The 14,397-nt window shown below is 36.7% G+C and overlaps 1 protein-coding gene across 2 annotated transcripts in view; it reads left to right on the top strand.

Moving 5' to 3' along the window:
* Positions 1-14,397, top strand: part of opcml (opioid binding protein/cell adhesion molecule-like) — a 335,174-nt gene that overhangs the window by 219,571 nt on the left and 101,206 nt on the right. The window lies entirely within an intron of this gene.

Raw genomic sequence — 14,397 nt, forward strand, 5'->3', positions numbered from 1 at the left:
GGCAAGATAGATGGCAAAAACCCGGGCATGGTTTTAAATTGATCTTTGGTAAACAGTAAATCATGATTGGATTGTGTTTTAATTGTCAGTCAGAGACTTTTCCCTCCCACTGACACAGCCCATGTTGAATTCAGTTTATGCAAAGGCACTGGCAAATCGCCTGGCTAAGTTAATGAGATTATAATGAAATCATATTAATAAATAATTGGCCCAGGGCAAATGGATCCAAGCCTTCAGAGAATAGTGACAAAGTGATCACTTCACACCACTGTGGATGTTTACTGGCTGCTGGCAACATGATTTTAAGCCAGTTATCAGATGGCAGATCCAAGACTTTTAAACAGAAGAAAAAGGTTAGGTCATATTGGTGATCAGCAGATTCTTCAATTTTCTTCAGTTATTCGACTTTCATCTTCTGGCACCTTAGGGAGGTTGTGTTATTTGTATTCATTTTTGACTCTGGCACTAACCCTGCCTTCGTCACGGGCATTAGAAAGACATTTCCAGCAGCCGATTGAAAACAAAGAACTCACTGTGCCAGCGCCAAACACGCGTGAAATAATGCAAATTCTGAATTCCAGAGACAACACAACTGACATGCCTGAAGAAGGACTAACACCTACAGCACCTGGCTTCGAAAAGAGTGAACTATACAAAAAACGGAGCTGATAAAAATTGACAAAAGGCCACCAGCATGTTTATATATTCTGGAACATTCAATGCACAGTGATTTTTTCAGTTTAGAGAGCCCAGAAGTCTGAATCTATGCAAATACGAATATGTATTTCCTAACAGGAATGCACGTCCTTCATGCCCGTTAATGATGTTTGCAGTTAAATTGTTAAATTGAGTGTTCAGTGCATTACATGTTTGGATACTGATGTAAGATATGAAAAATTTGTAGATTTATTTAAGAAGTTAAATTTAAGAAATCCATCTGAGAAATCCTTTAAAAGAGATTTAGGTTCTTTGTTTTGGAAGCAGGTGGAATTTCTCCTGTAAAGACATTGATTTTGTTTCCTACGTTGAAAAAAAAAAAAAGAGATTCCTTTGCTAGAAAACTATTATCAATGATTTTGATATGACTGTGATGTCAAGCAAATCAAATCACAGCAGATTAAAATGGTATCTGGTAAGCGCATACTGTAAGTGGCTGTTAAGGCCTCGTTATACAAGTGATTAAAGAGATAATGAGAAACACGGCAGTATTCTTTTCTCCACTTAATGTGAATAGCATGGGGTGTATGTGTATGTGTGTGAGCATGCAGTGGCATGTCCATCAAAATGAAGGAGACAATGCAACAGTCAAACATTTGTAGAACAATATTTATATCTGTAATTTTCCCAGTTTTAATTCTTGGTATTGATTTTTTTTTTTCGGGTTGACAAGTGAGGAAGAGTCTTTAGGCCAAGAGGGAGGGCAGTAAGCCAAAACTTTTTTTAGGCAGGGCAGAGCAAAAGCCCACTCTGAGAGAGATCCAGCAGCACAATCCCAGATGAGAGATGAGGCATGCAGCAATGGGTAGACATGTTAATATCAAAATGATGCAAAAGCACTGAAAAATTTCTGCACTCATTTTAGTGAAATAGGTCATAGCACACACATATTTATATATATGCCAGAGTAGGACAGTAAAATGTGTAAGTATTAGTTAACCTTCTTCCCCTGATTTAGTTTAAGAAGACTACTTACCCTCTGCTGGCTCTATTCAATAGATTGTGTTCTCTACTGTAGAATGCTTACCAATAGACTCAGCAGAGCAAAGTATACATTTATGAACATGATTAAGTATGATTATGCACTGTTATGGCCCGAAAGTCCACCAATGTTACAATAACAGAGAGGACGAAGCTGGTTGTAACACTAAGCCACCACGATCACACGATCACAATCAAACACATCCCGTTGAGCAAAACCAGTTACAAAAGTACAAATGAAAGTTTATTTACAACAGCTAAATTAAGCAACATACCAATAACATGTAACAACATAAGATATAAATAATATACAGACAGTATACAGAGTAGGTTTCAGGTTGTCACGTTGTCCATGCAGTCAGAAAGGCCACAAAGTCACACATTAACAAGTATGTGTAGGGAAATGTTTAAGTAAAACATTAACAAATTCATCACTTATTAACAGGAAAACTACAGGAGATAATTATCAACAAAGTTAAAATTATATAAACCAGTTAAACCAAGTAGAAAAAGCGAGGTAACGGCTAAAGCTAAATTTGCAATTGAGTCCACAAGAAAGTCTCCAGAGAATGTGATGAGACTATCCTGAGAATGTCCTGAGAATGTCCAGCGTGCCAATGAAGATTATCCATTTTATAGGTTGGCATCTTTTAACTTTTCCTGCTCGGCGATGGTCCACAGCATCCTCAGATGCTGCATCTTCTAAACACGTTGTCAGGCCATGATTGTAATCCAACTTGTTTCTTCACGACGGTAGTTGCTGCATCCAGCTGTTCTGCATCTTCTAATAGTGTCTCTTGGCAACGAGATTGGCGTTCTGAATTCCAGCTGCAAAAGAAAACAGAACACACAGCAGCACCAAAACAGAACGCGGCGGCAGGGAAAATACAAAAGTAAACAGAGGAACGTAACATGCACGATTGCTTACCTGCTAAAATGCATACATTGTTTGCTCTAATCCTGTTTTTTTGAGAAATATGAATATTATTGTATTAGAGATGCAGATAAAATGCTTGGCATTATACTGATACAGGGTGTGTGATATAAAAATTACGAGAAATGGATAGCTTGAATATGGGTATAAACATTGAAGGTAGCATCTGAGCCCCCTCAGAAACATTTGGTGACTGATGCCCCTGTATGAATGTGCCTGTGTGCATGCCTTCAATGCCAACCAGTTGTGACCCAAAGAAAGTTTAGATGCAATTATTGACAGCTTAGCTTTTCCACTTCCACAATTTTTTCATAATCCATGTAGTTACATATAACCTGTACAGTATTATTCTATGGATGTCAAATCTCTATTTCAACAATACACAAATGGAACACACTTATTAAAACCATATCTTTCTGATCAAATGAGACTGAATATTGGATTTTAGGTAAAAATTAGTTTGGCAATTTTAGTTTTTTTTTTTAATTAGTTTTAATTAATTTTTAATGAAAAAACAAAATAAAAATTGCAGCTTTCTATGTGAAATCACAAGCACCTATAAATCTGTCTGTGAACCTATGCACCTATAAACCTGTCTATAATTCCATTTTTTTCCACATTAGGAATGTTTAGCCATCATATTTACATTTAATTCTGCAAGCTGCAACAAGTCTATCGAACACAACATTTGGCCCCTCTGAAAGTGGTTTTTGTCTTTATTGCAATGTGTTGAAGGCTGTAATTGCAATAAATCAACTGTGGATTGAGACACTTCACAAATGCCCGAGGGGTAGCAGAATGTGACCACTGAACAGAAGAGAAACACATTATAATGACAGATACTTTCTCAAGCTCAGTTCAGTACGGCACAGTCACGATTTCTATGAGTGGTTCGTTTGTGTCTTTGCATAAGCAGCTGTATTGATCAGCATCAGAGCTCTCCTCTTGTATGATTCATCACCAAACAGAAGCTTAGAGGATTGAATGTTGTAGAGCAAACAGCAGATTGATTTGGCAGCCATGCTGGACGTTTGTTTGCCTACTTTTGTATGACATCATCATAATTCATGACACGATGGAAACAGGGTCACGATTACCATGAACTACATGCATACATATATTTTTCAAAAGTGGTCCTTGCCTCTGACCTTTGGTCTGTTTCAGTCAATATCATATCCACTTTGTTCCTCCTCTGAGAGCACAGGCATTCTGTTTCGGCTTAATTTTCCATCTCTTTTTTTGCCTTGCAGTATAAGTGGTACTGCAAAGTGGAATTATTTCAATGTCAACCTGCTACAGGTCATTGAAGTGTGTGGTGCTTGCTGTTACTTCATTCAGTGGGGAGGAACATTGGAAGATGGGCTAATAAAGGAAGACAGATATATCACTGCTAAACCTAAATGAGACCTAAATGAGAAGACACATACTATTATTTTAAGTAGCTGTCTTTATAGCATCATGCCAACAACCCAAGTATGCTAAAACATACATCACATGCCTTTAGCAGATGCTGTTATCCGGAGCAACTTCCATCAATTACAGGTTTTTACAATGTTATCCATTTATACAGCAGGATATTTACTGAGGCAACTGTGGGTTAAGTACCTTGCCCAAGGGTACAGTAACAGTGCTCCTGTGGGGAATTGAACCGGCAACCTTTTGGGTAGGAACTATGATACACTGCCTCCCCAATATGATATCTTCAACTCATATTAACATAAAATTCAACTCATTGCAACTCATGTATATGTATATGTAGCTCCTAACTGTAGTGGTTATCTACCATTCAATGAGGACCTTTTTAAATAAGATATAAAATGACAGAATTTTCATTCTTTTCCAGTACCGTAACTACCTACATGATAGTATGAGTTTCTCACAAATCTCAGACTGAAGTTCCAACTGTATCTCAAGAGAAACAAGTTAGTCTGTTATGACAGTTATGACTGTTTTTGGAGTGTTATTCCTGACATTATTCCTAGAGTAACCCAGAAGTCAGTGAATCCAACATTCACAGAACAGTGAATGGAAGCAGTGAGAAAATATGCTTGAATTGAGTTGTATTTCAAATGTCATAGTGAGCCAGTTTTCTAATAAATGAAGATTTGCATCCAACACCATGTGGAGGCTTTTATGCAATTCCACCTTGCAGTTGTGTTTACATTATTGCTTTATACTCTTTGCCTTGCATTTTCACATTATTTTTGGTAGAAATTGTCTAGCTAGTAAACATTAGTAGTGGTCACAAGAAATGGGAGTGATTATCCTTCTAGTAAGTACAGGCAGATAAATCACACAATGTAACTTAGAGGAGAAACTTAGCTACTTCCTACTTTTGTGTTTTCAGCTAGTTCCATAAAAATATTCTGATTCTGAGGTCTTATGTTATACTTATTATAGGCATGAGTGACGGTAACAATACTTACAACAAAAATTGATTTTTAAAAGCCCAAAATTAAGAACAAATTGTGTTACATTGCACACATGGTGTGTTTTCAGAGAGGGTGATGAATCACCATGATCTGCCCTGCTGTCCAAAAACATGTGAAAACACCATGGTATATGTGTCATTGCACATTATGGTGAGTCAGACATTAAAGTATTTTACCATTAAATTTCTGCCAAAATGGCAAAAGCCATATCTTGAAGGTTTGTTCTGAAGTGAGGCTCTGCTTGCATAAGCCACATCTCATAGCAGTCAATACTGTTTTTCCATTCCATATTAGAAAAAAAGAGACATTTTTAGTTCATATCCTTGGCAGGTGTCCATCTGTTTTGCATATTCATATTAGTCATGGCTCTTAAAAACTGTATATGGCACTTTTCAGAGTGGAGGTACCTGTAACAGCTGTTATACTGCATTGTAAAATATATGCAATGGAAGCTGCACTGGAGAATACAAATCATTTGAGCAGCACTGAAAGATTTTCTGATGTATTTTCACACATCTCTATGTGGCACTAATTATTTGTCATTACAATGTCTACTTTGGAGTAAGGGATATTATGTTACTGACCATCACAATCAGAGATGCTTGCAGAAGCAAATTTTTGCATGTCAGTTTCTTCAATTCCCTTCAATTTCATGAGTAACCTACTTTCAGTTGTACTGCTAATGGATGGATGATTTACATTGTCATAAGTGTCAAATAATTAGGAGATTGCACTGTGTTCACTTATTCTGACATAAATTTCATGGATTTAACCCAAATAACCAATATATCACCAATAATCATCTTGGTTATTTGGTCAAACATGAGATGTATGCCTCAATATTTTAAACAGAATTATGTAATACATTCATACAAATGCAGTCTGAATCACAGGGAATTGTTGGATTATTCATAATATAATAACCACTGGATAGTTGAATAACTAATCATTTTACAGTAACTCTTCTCTAGTAACATAATACAGATGGAAAGGATAATATTCAGTTATCAGGTAGTTATTACAACACATTATCGGGTGACTTTTTTGATGACATGATTATTGTAACTCATAACATGATCACTTTCTTAAACCACCCTTTTGATGACTTAGAATTCTATGATTTAATACCTTTTTATTGTGATTTAGTATTCTGTTTTGCAGCAGGTTGTAGTTACGTGAATATGTAATGATTCTTGATTGAGGGAAAACTGATTATTCCTCAAGTTTATATTACTTGAAAACAATAATATAACAATATATATGTGATAAACTTCATAAGAATTTTTTTTTTTTACAATGCAGATGTTATATATGTAATAACGTGGTCCTGCTCCTTCTTTAAAAAGGTCATTCATAGATGCATTTGGACGATTCCATGCACTACTAAATACAACATTTGTTCATAGTCTGATTCCAAAGCCTAAAGGCTAAAGAAATATATAGTAGATGTGTATTTGCTCTGATCTGGTAACTTTTTTATTTTTTATTTAATGCATATTTTTTTGTTTTGTTTTGTTTTTTTTTGTCTATCTTTAGACTGAAAGTGGTACGTGACATCCTGCTGTGTTATTCACTGAATAATGTAATAGCTACCTGAGAACGCAGTAGATTATTACATGATCACTTTTATGATGGTATCTAAAAAGAAATTATGTTATCTGGTTTTATTAAGTTACTGTTAACCAGTTATTACATTATCATGATTTATTATGCTCTGCATCGGGTGACTATTATCTTATCAGTTGCAACAGAGATTTACACATATAAAATATAAATTGCTTTTGGGGGTGTTTTCCACTGTTAAAGAAGTGTGGTATGGTTGTTAAGTAATGAACAAATCGCACTATGAATGTACACAGGAGGGAGCAGGGAAGAAGTCCAAGTGTGAATGCAGAAAATTAATTTTCAATGACATGTTGCACTTCATGGTTTTGTATGCTTTAAGCATATTGTTAAGCAGCTCAATGTAGTTTGGTGCTCTGTAGGTGCCAAGAAAATTCTCAACATACTTAAATGCCTTCCATGCTATTTTCTCTGGCCCCAATAGCAGATCTTCTAACTCCCCGTCATTGATGACCTGTTGATTTGTGGACCAACAAAAATGCCTTCCTTAATCTTGGCATCAGTTATTCTTGGAAATATCTGTCTCAAATAGAAAAATCCATCACCTTCTTTGTTCATTGCTTTCACAAAATTTTTCATCAATCTGAGTTTTATATGAAGAGGAGGCAGAAATATCTTTGTTGGGTCGACAAGTGGTTTATGCGCCACACTGTTCTGCCCTGGAATAAAATGCTTATGGAGAAGCCAGTTCTTTTTAATGTAATGTGACGCTTTAGCACGGCTATCCCATTAGGCTACTTTGTATATCCAAGCTGCATTCCTAGTAGCAGTGCCAATACTTTTAGATCACCACAGATGTTCCAGTTGTAATTGTTGTACTGTATGTGTTTCAACAACAGTTCCATGTTATTGTAGGTTTCTTTCATGTGTACTGCATAGCCAATGGGTACTGAAGGGTGGACATTGCCATTGTGTAACAGGACAGCTTTCAGGCTTAACTTTGACGAATCTATAAAAAGACGCCATTGTTGTGGGTTATACACACAACCCAAACCCATGAACAATCCATCAATGTCAGTGTAGAAACAAAGGTTGTAAACTTGCGTAAAGACGTTTGTCAAATGTTCTGGACAGTTCCGAAAGATTTTTGTACCTGGTGACAGCAAACCCAATCCTTGCAATCTTGAACCAAATAGTTCTGCTTTAGCGTTTGGCAAAACAAGTCCCTGACCAAGTCATTTAATTCTGGTTGTGTTATCAGATGAGGATAACCAGGCATAAAGGGTTCAACATCTGGATCAGTGTCATTTTCCACATCTGGTTCATGCGTTGTGGCATCTTCATCTGCCTCATCTCGGCTCCACGCCTCTGGTGGCTTCGGTACGGGCAAACTGTCATCATGTGGCACTGGTCTCATGGCTGAAGGCAGACTGGGGTATTCAATAGATTTCTTATTTTTAGTAAAGAAGCCAGATACATTGGTCAGACAGAAGTAACAGTCTGTCAGCGTGATCCTTATGTTCTTGCCATATCATTGGTAGTGCAAATGGCATTGACTTCCAAGTACCTCTGAGCCAAGCTCTCAGGTTGACTGCACATGTTGCACAACAAATGTGAGAAGCCCAGGGTTTGTCTTGGTCACCAATTTTACATCCGAAGTAGTGCTCATAGGCTTTCTGGCAGTCGTGGTGGGTCTTTGAGCCTTAAGCGTATACTTGCCACAGATGTAACAGAATGTATTGCAGCTGTTGCAACATTGACGAGACATTTCTGCTCTATTAAATCTTCCTGAAGACAATAAATCCTATTGTTAAGTATACTCACTATGCTATTGCCCAGGGCCAACCCAACACATAAGCAAACTAAGCGCCTGCCTAGGGCCCCCATAACCACCATAGGGCCCCCAAGAGCACTTGAAATATATATATTTTTTGTGATATATTATGTCAATGGTAATCATACAAAATGTTACGCATATGCAATATTATGTTAACGGGCTGGCTAGCTAATACTACTGGTTTAATCAATTCCCACTGCCTCTGTCAGAGCTGGTGTCATGTTCATGTGCACGCGAATTGTAACAGATGTTAAAACTGCATTTTGATGCACGCCCGAAGCCAGCTATGAGGTTGCTGAGGTCTGGACCTCGGTAATTTTTTCCCTCTCAGGCTGACGTTTTGCATTAGACTGTATGTGTGTGTGAATGAACATGATTTTATTTATATTTATTTAGTTTTGACATCGTTATAAATTCCCCTGCCGACGCATCTATTAGGCTAATGTTAGAGCATAGCCTAGGCAGAACAGTCAACAAATCTGAGCAAATTCTCTGTAGGCCCTATGGTCATATTGATCCGCCAAATAAGACTTATTACAGCCAATTAGAACTTATTCCTCAGTGATAAACGACCATGTTTCTGTCACATATGATAGTCGGAGGGATATGAACAATGAGAGCCTACCAGCAGTGAGTAACATTTTAGTGTCTACTAACTAGTGTGTCCTCTTTTTTGAAAACCAAAATATGGTCACCCTAGGTAAATATTAACGTTACATATTTACCATGCTCACATATCTGTTGAACTGGTTTGTTCACTACCTATGGTATATCAGTGCTTCCGAATGACATTTTGTATCATTTTGTATCAGCTAAACGTTATCAAGCTAGCTAGCTAGCTAATTAGCTAGCGTTAGGTAATGTAATCTAATGTTAGCTAGTTAGTTAGCTAGGCTTGCTAGCTAACGCTCACTGTTATCAAATGCTAAATATGGTACTGCATTGTATGGTTTACTAATTGACAAAAAATGATTCAAGAAGAGCCTGCCTAAAAGTTTTAGAAAAACTGTGTTTGCTGTGGAAAGAGTGGGAGAGAGAGTGGTAGCAGGCAGCGCGTAGCTCTGTTGCCAAGCCACAGTGAGGCCACTGTCAAATGTCTCTGAAACAGCTAGCTAGCTTGTAACGTTAACCAAACTATAACAACCCCATCAGTAATCACACGCACAACACTGGCTGGTACTCTGCTTCTTGTCAATGTGATTTCATCTAACAGCACTGGCTAGCCTCATAATTCGATAGCTTTGAAGATTAATGTTACCTGTGCAATGTGGTCCAACAGAGTTACTATATGTTGCTATATCAACTAGCTTACAGTACTCAAGGTTAACTAGCTAAGATTGGCTAGCTAATGTCGGTCACCTCGGGCCGCTGTCTTTTTTAACCCGTTCATGTCAATTACAGAAACATCTTTGCTCACAAGAAGGGACTAGCCTACTGATTTTACAGGAATGATTCAAAATGCCTTACAAGTGAGTTGGTGATAAGAAAGAAGGGATGTTTGTTTAGCCTACATGTTTGGTACACAACAGAATTACAAATTTTCCTGGGAAAAAAAAAGTTTAAAAAAGTACAAATGTACAGCTATAAAATAAACCTGCTCTACTTATGCTTCTGGACCTCAGTTAACATTTTGCCCTGGCTATGGCCCATCATGCAAGCACAGTCAGTCAGACTAATGTTAGGTTACAGTCCGTGCAAATTATCAAGCATTGACAATAGTCAATAGTATTGGCGGTGGGGGCCCCCATATCAAATTCTGCTTAGGGCCGGCCCTGCTATTGCCTGAAGAACATGTGCATCAACATGCGTCCAAACAGCATCTGTAAATGTGAGCAGCTTTTATAGCCTGTCTGCCAGCATCTAACCTGAGTAAGCATGCCTAAGACAACATTTGCATAGCACCTACACTGAGTGTATGCCCAGGCATGCTTGGACTGACCAAAACAGCTTGCTTTGTGGGCAAAATACCAGTAGACTTAAAATATGATGGGAAATCACAAAAATAGGTTATATCTATAAAAACAGTATGTTATAGGAAAATTTGAAGGTGATTTTTGTGATCAGCAGCCCAAAATCCATAAAATACACCCAAAAGTGTTCAGGAAGCAAAATCTTTGTTGTCCAGTGTTATTAATGGAAATGTGAAATACTAAAAAATAAAAAGATGTTAAATTTTGTAAATTGTAAAGGCAAATGTGTTCATACCATTGTTCAGGCATAGTGTTGTGGGAATATTTTCTCAACATATCACATGTCAGTTGCTGTCTTTAGAAAATAATTTCCTGCTATTCAGGTTAATTCTGGTAGAAGATGCATGCAGTGTCCTAATAACCATTTTGACTTGAACCATTAGGTGAGGTTTTTTTAATTATTATTATTTAAAATCAAAGTACATATTATCTCCAAGGGCAAACTGACATTTCTCTCATAGAAGAATTTCAATCAGATGTTGGAACAAGTGGCAGTGGAGGCATTCATGTCAGAAAATCAAGGACAGTGGTTAGAAAAGGGGGGAAAAGCATGTGTGAAAGGGAAGTTGCATTAAACATACTTTTCTTTTCGTGAACAGTTTGAGTTTTAAATTGATGAGTAGTTTTCAATGAAACAATTTGACTGGAAGCTGAGAGTTAGAAAATAAGCTGCTTATCAGTTATGTCCATACAATTCTATTCTAGTATTCTCAGAGAATCATCCTGTGAAAAGTTCACATTTGAGACAATGTGGAGATGACATTTGGATTGAGCAGATTGACATCATTTTGACCTTACACACAGGAAACAATTTTCTGTTACAATATTGAATCATTTTTCCATATAAGTCAAAAAGGAATTGTTTCAAAGACACAGTTTTTCAGAGCCTTGGAAAAATTGTTCATACACACACACACACACACACATATATATATATATATATATATATATATATATATATATATATATAGTCTGTATATAGACTGTGTCTTTATATGGACATATGGAAAAATTACATAATTAATAACATAAACTATGTTATTGCTCGAGACAATATATATAGTCTCGAGCAATAACAACTTTAATAAATAAATCCGATTTGTAATGCCCTAAATATATGTAAATATCATGTTGTATGCTTAAAGGATGAAATCAGTACTATAGTGCATTGTATAGAAGAAAGTGCGCTGACACCCTGTCAACCAAGTGATATTAATGCAATTCTGTTTTTAAGTGGACATATGGAGCACTGAACATTTCAGCAAAGGAAAATAATATTTTTTCACACATTACATAGAACTCTCTGCACAAATGAAAGAAGAAGGCTCCTGGGTGGCTCAACCAGCTAAGGCTCTTGTTTCAAGCAGACGCTGAGTCCTATGGCCCAACCTCAAGTCCAGCAAAATCAAACATCATTGTGCCGAGAAAGGCATGGATTTGTTGGTAAGATCACCTTGTCTCAAGTCTGTCAGGTACCCTGAACTTGTCAGGCACCTATGACCCAGTCAGATGATGTCAGTGGAGATGTACTTGTCCTCCAGTTGTAGGTTGCTGTGGTCCACAGGGATTTGTAGCATGAAAAAGTCACTTCAGTGTATTATAGAATTTCATTTCCTACCTCCAGTGCTCCTGCAGAACTGCAGAAGTTGATGCAGTGAGACAAGCACAATATGCATTTGCCCATTCTGAAAAGGGAATGTAAAAAGGGGGCACAGTTGAAAAATATGAAGCTCTGAGGTTTACAAGACACCCCCTTGTGGAGATAGAGAATATTTCAGGATACACCTTGGTAATGTCATTGAAATGTTGTCTCGACTCTCTGAATCTGACTCAGTCTTCATCATCCTTTTGACTAGGTAGCCATCAAGACTCTTTAAGAGGAAAAAAGAAACAAGAATCCCAATACAGCCATTTTCTATTTCAAATCAAATAAGAACAGATTATGCATGTCATATTGCTCAGTGTCAACAGTACAACTGCAGTGTTAGACTTGGTATTTATTATCCTATGACTGATTTGGTTTCCCAAGATATTGTTTTTAACACCTTCTTTGTAATAATGAATGCATTATTATTATAAATAAACACATTCTGCAATCGGTTTTTACTCTAACTACCAAGTGTGCTTAAATGATGGATATTTAATTCAATTTATTTATTTTTTTTTATTTAATTTATTTATTTTATTTAAATCAGCAGGTGTCATTTTTGTAATATTTTTATTTTTATTTTTTACTGACTTCTAAAATCCAGGTCGATCTACTTCAGTTAACCCACTGACCTTCAGTTCTGTTAGTTCTTAAGATTTTTGACTTCTCCAGATTTGATCATATATAGTGTGCATACAGTATGCTTTGTGTCACTGTTCAGTATGAGAATGCTGGTCACTCACTTCAGAACAGATTAAACAGAAACAAAGTTCAACTCAGTATCTATTAATTATCATTTCATGAATTCCTGTTTTGGTATCAAACAAATAACCCTTTGACATTAGCAATATATACTCCACCATTCTTTTTTTTTACTCACTCATATGTCTTGAATAAGGATGCATCTAAAACACAGTTATAGTACTAATAATACTGATATGTTTCACATTTCTGGTCATCTGATTAGCTGCATAGATTTGGCACAGTATTGAGCTTAGTGATGGTGAAATTTGTTGTTCATTTTTAGAGGCAGATGGAATGTCATATTTTCAATGCACGTAATCATAACAGGATGAATATCAGATGATTACTTCGTAAATAAGGCTGCTGCTCATTTTTTAGCAGAATGTTTATAATTGACGGCATTCAAATAAGATACTGATTGCATTTTGTACAGAGCCCTTGATCATGCTACAGAATCCGTCAGAATTACCATTCATCTCCCTAATGTCATCATTGATGTTTTAGGTGGATTGTTTTATCAGACAATGGTCTTTATTAGCCTAAATATTAGTGAATTACTGCATTTCTGCAACAAGAATAAAAAATGCCAAAGGAAGACTTTCCTACGCAGAGAAGTTTACGTTTAGAATAATAATTACGTTCTCATTTTGTACACAGATAATAAAATGAGCAGTGTACTCTAAAAAATTATTTTGATTGTTTGACTCTCTTAGAAACTATAATCCTGCTGCTGTGTGCTGGACAAACTGGAATGTTTTTGGGCAAACAAAAGGAGGCACACTCAGTGTACCTGTAAGCTAATACCAAATTGACATGGTAAGTTGCAATGCGGTGTGAGGGGTCAAAGAGAGCACTGGCAGATGGAACAGTAAATCCCAGTCCTTCTTACACTATCATAAAAACACCTGAAGGCACTGGTCCCCTCTGACTGATGGAAATAAGAGAATATCTAAGAAAGCTCCCATTCACCTTTGCTGAAAAGCCAGTGCTTCCCCCTAGAAACATTTGTAAGGCCAGAGGTTTGACTGAATGATGTATTCTGACACCTACTTTAGCAATTCCTCCAGCCAGAGTAGTAGGCAAATACATTGTATTACATCAAACCATAAAACGAGAAACCTCTTCAGTAATTCAATGGCTGCAGTAGTTGGTCCATGTCAAGTTACCTTGAGAACCTGTTTATCTGGTAACATTGCACTTCATATTAAAAAATGATGTGCATCTCCAGACAATATGCACAAAATGTCATATTCAGTGTCAATATTCAATGTGAATACTAGAGCATTTCCATCATTATGACAAGTCATCTTCCACATTGATAACAATGGGCTTTATCCAGTAAATACAGGCTGTACATACTGAACTCATTTCAGAACACCTATCAGGGTATAGATCTATAATATTATATACACAATTATACAGAGATCAATTACATGGAGTCAATTTCATTCCAAAATGCAGTGATCACATCAATGGACAGTCTCATCTTCTGTAGAGTTTCATTTAATCTATCTGATATTAAAATTCCAGCAAGCCATGTGGTGCTGCCTGGCCCTGGGAACACTGTCGAG

This window comes from Megalops cyprinoides, chromosome 3, assembly GCF_013368585.1.
Source record: "Megalops cyprinoides isolate fMegCyp1 chromosome 3, fMegCyp1.pri, whole genome shotgun sequence".
Classification (NCBI taxonomy): domain Eukaryota; kingdom Metazoa; phylum Chordata; class Actinopteri; order Elopiformes; family Megalopidae; genus Megalops; species Megalops cyprinoides.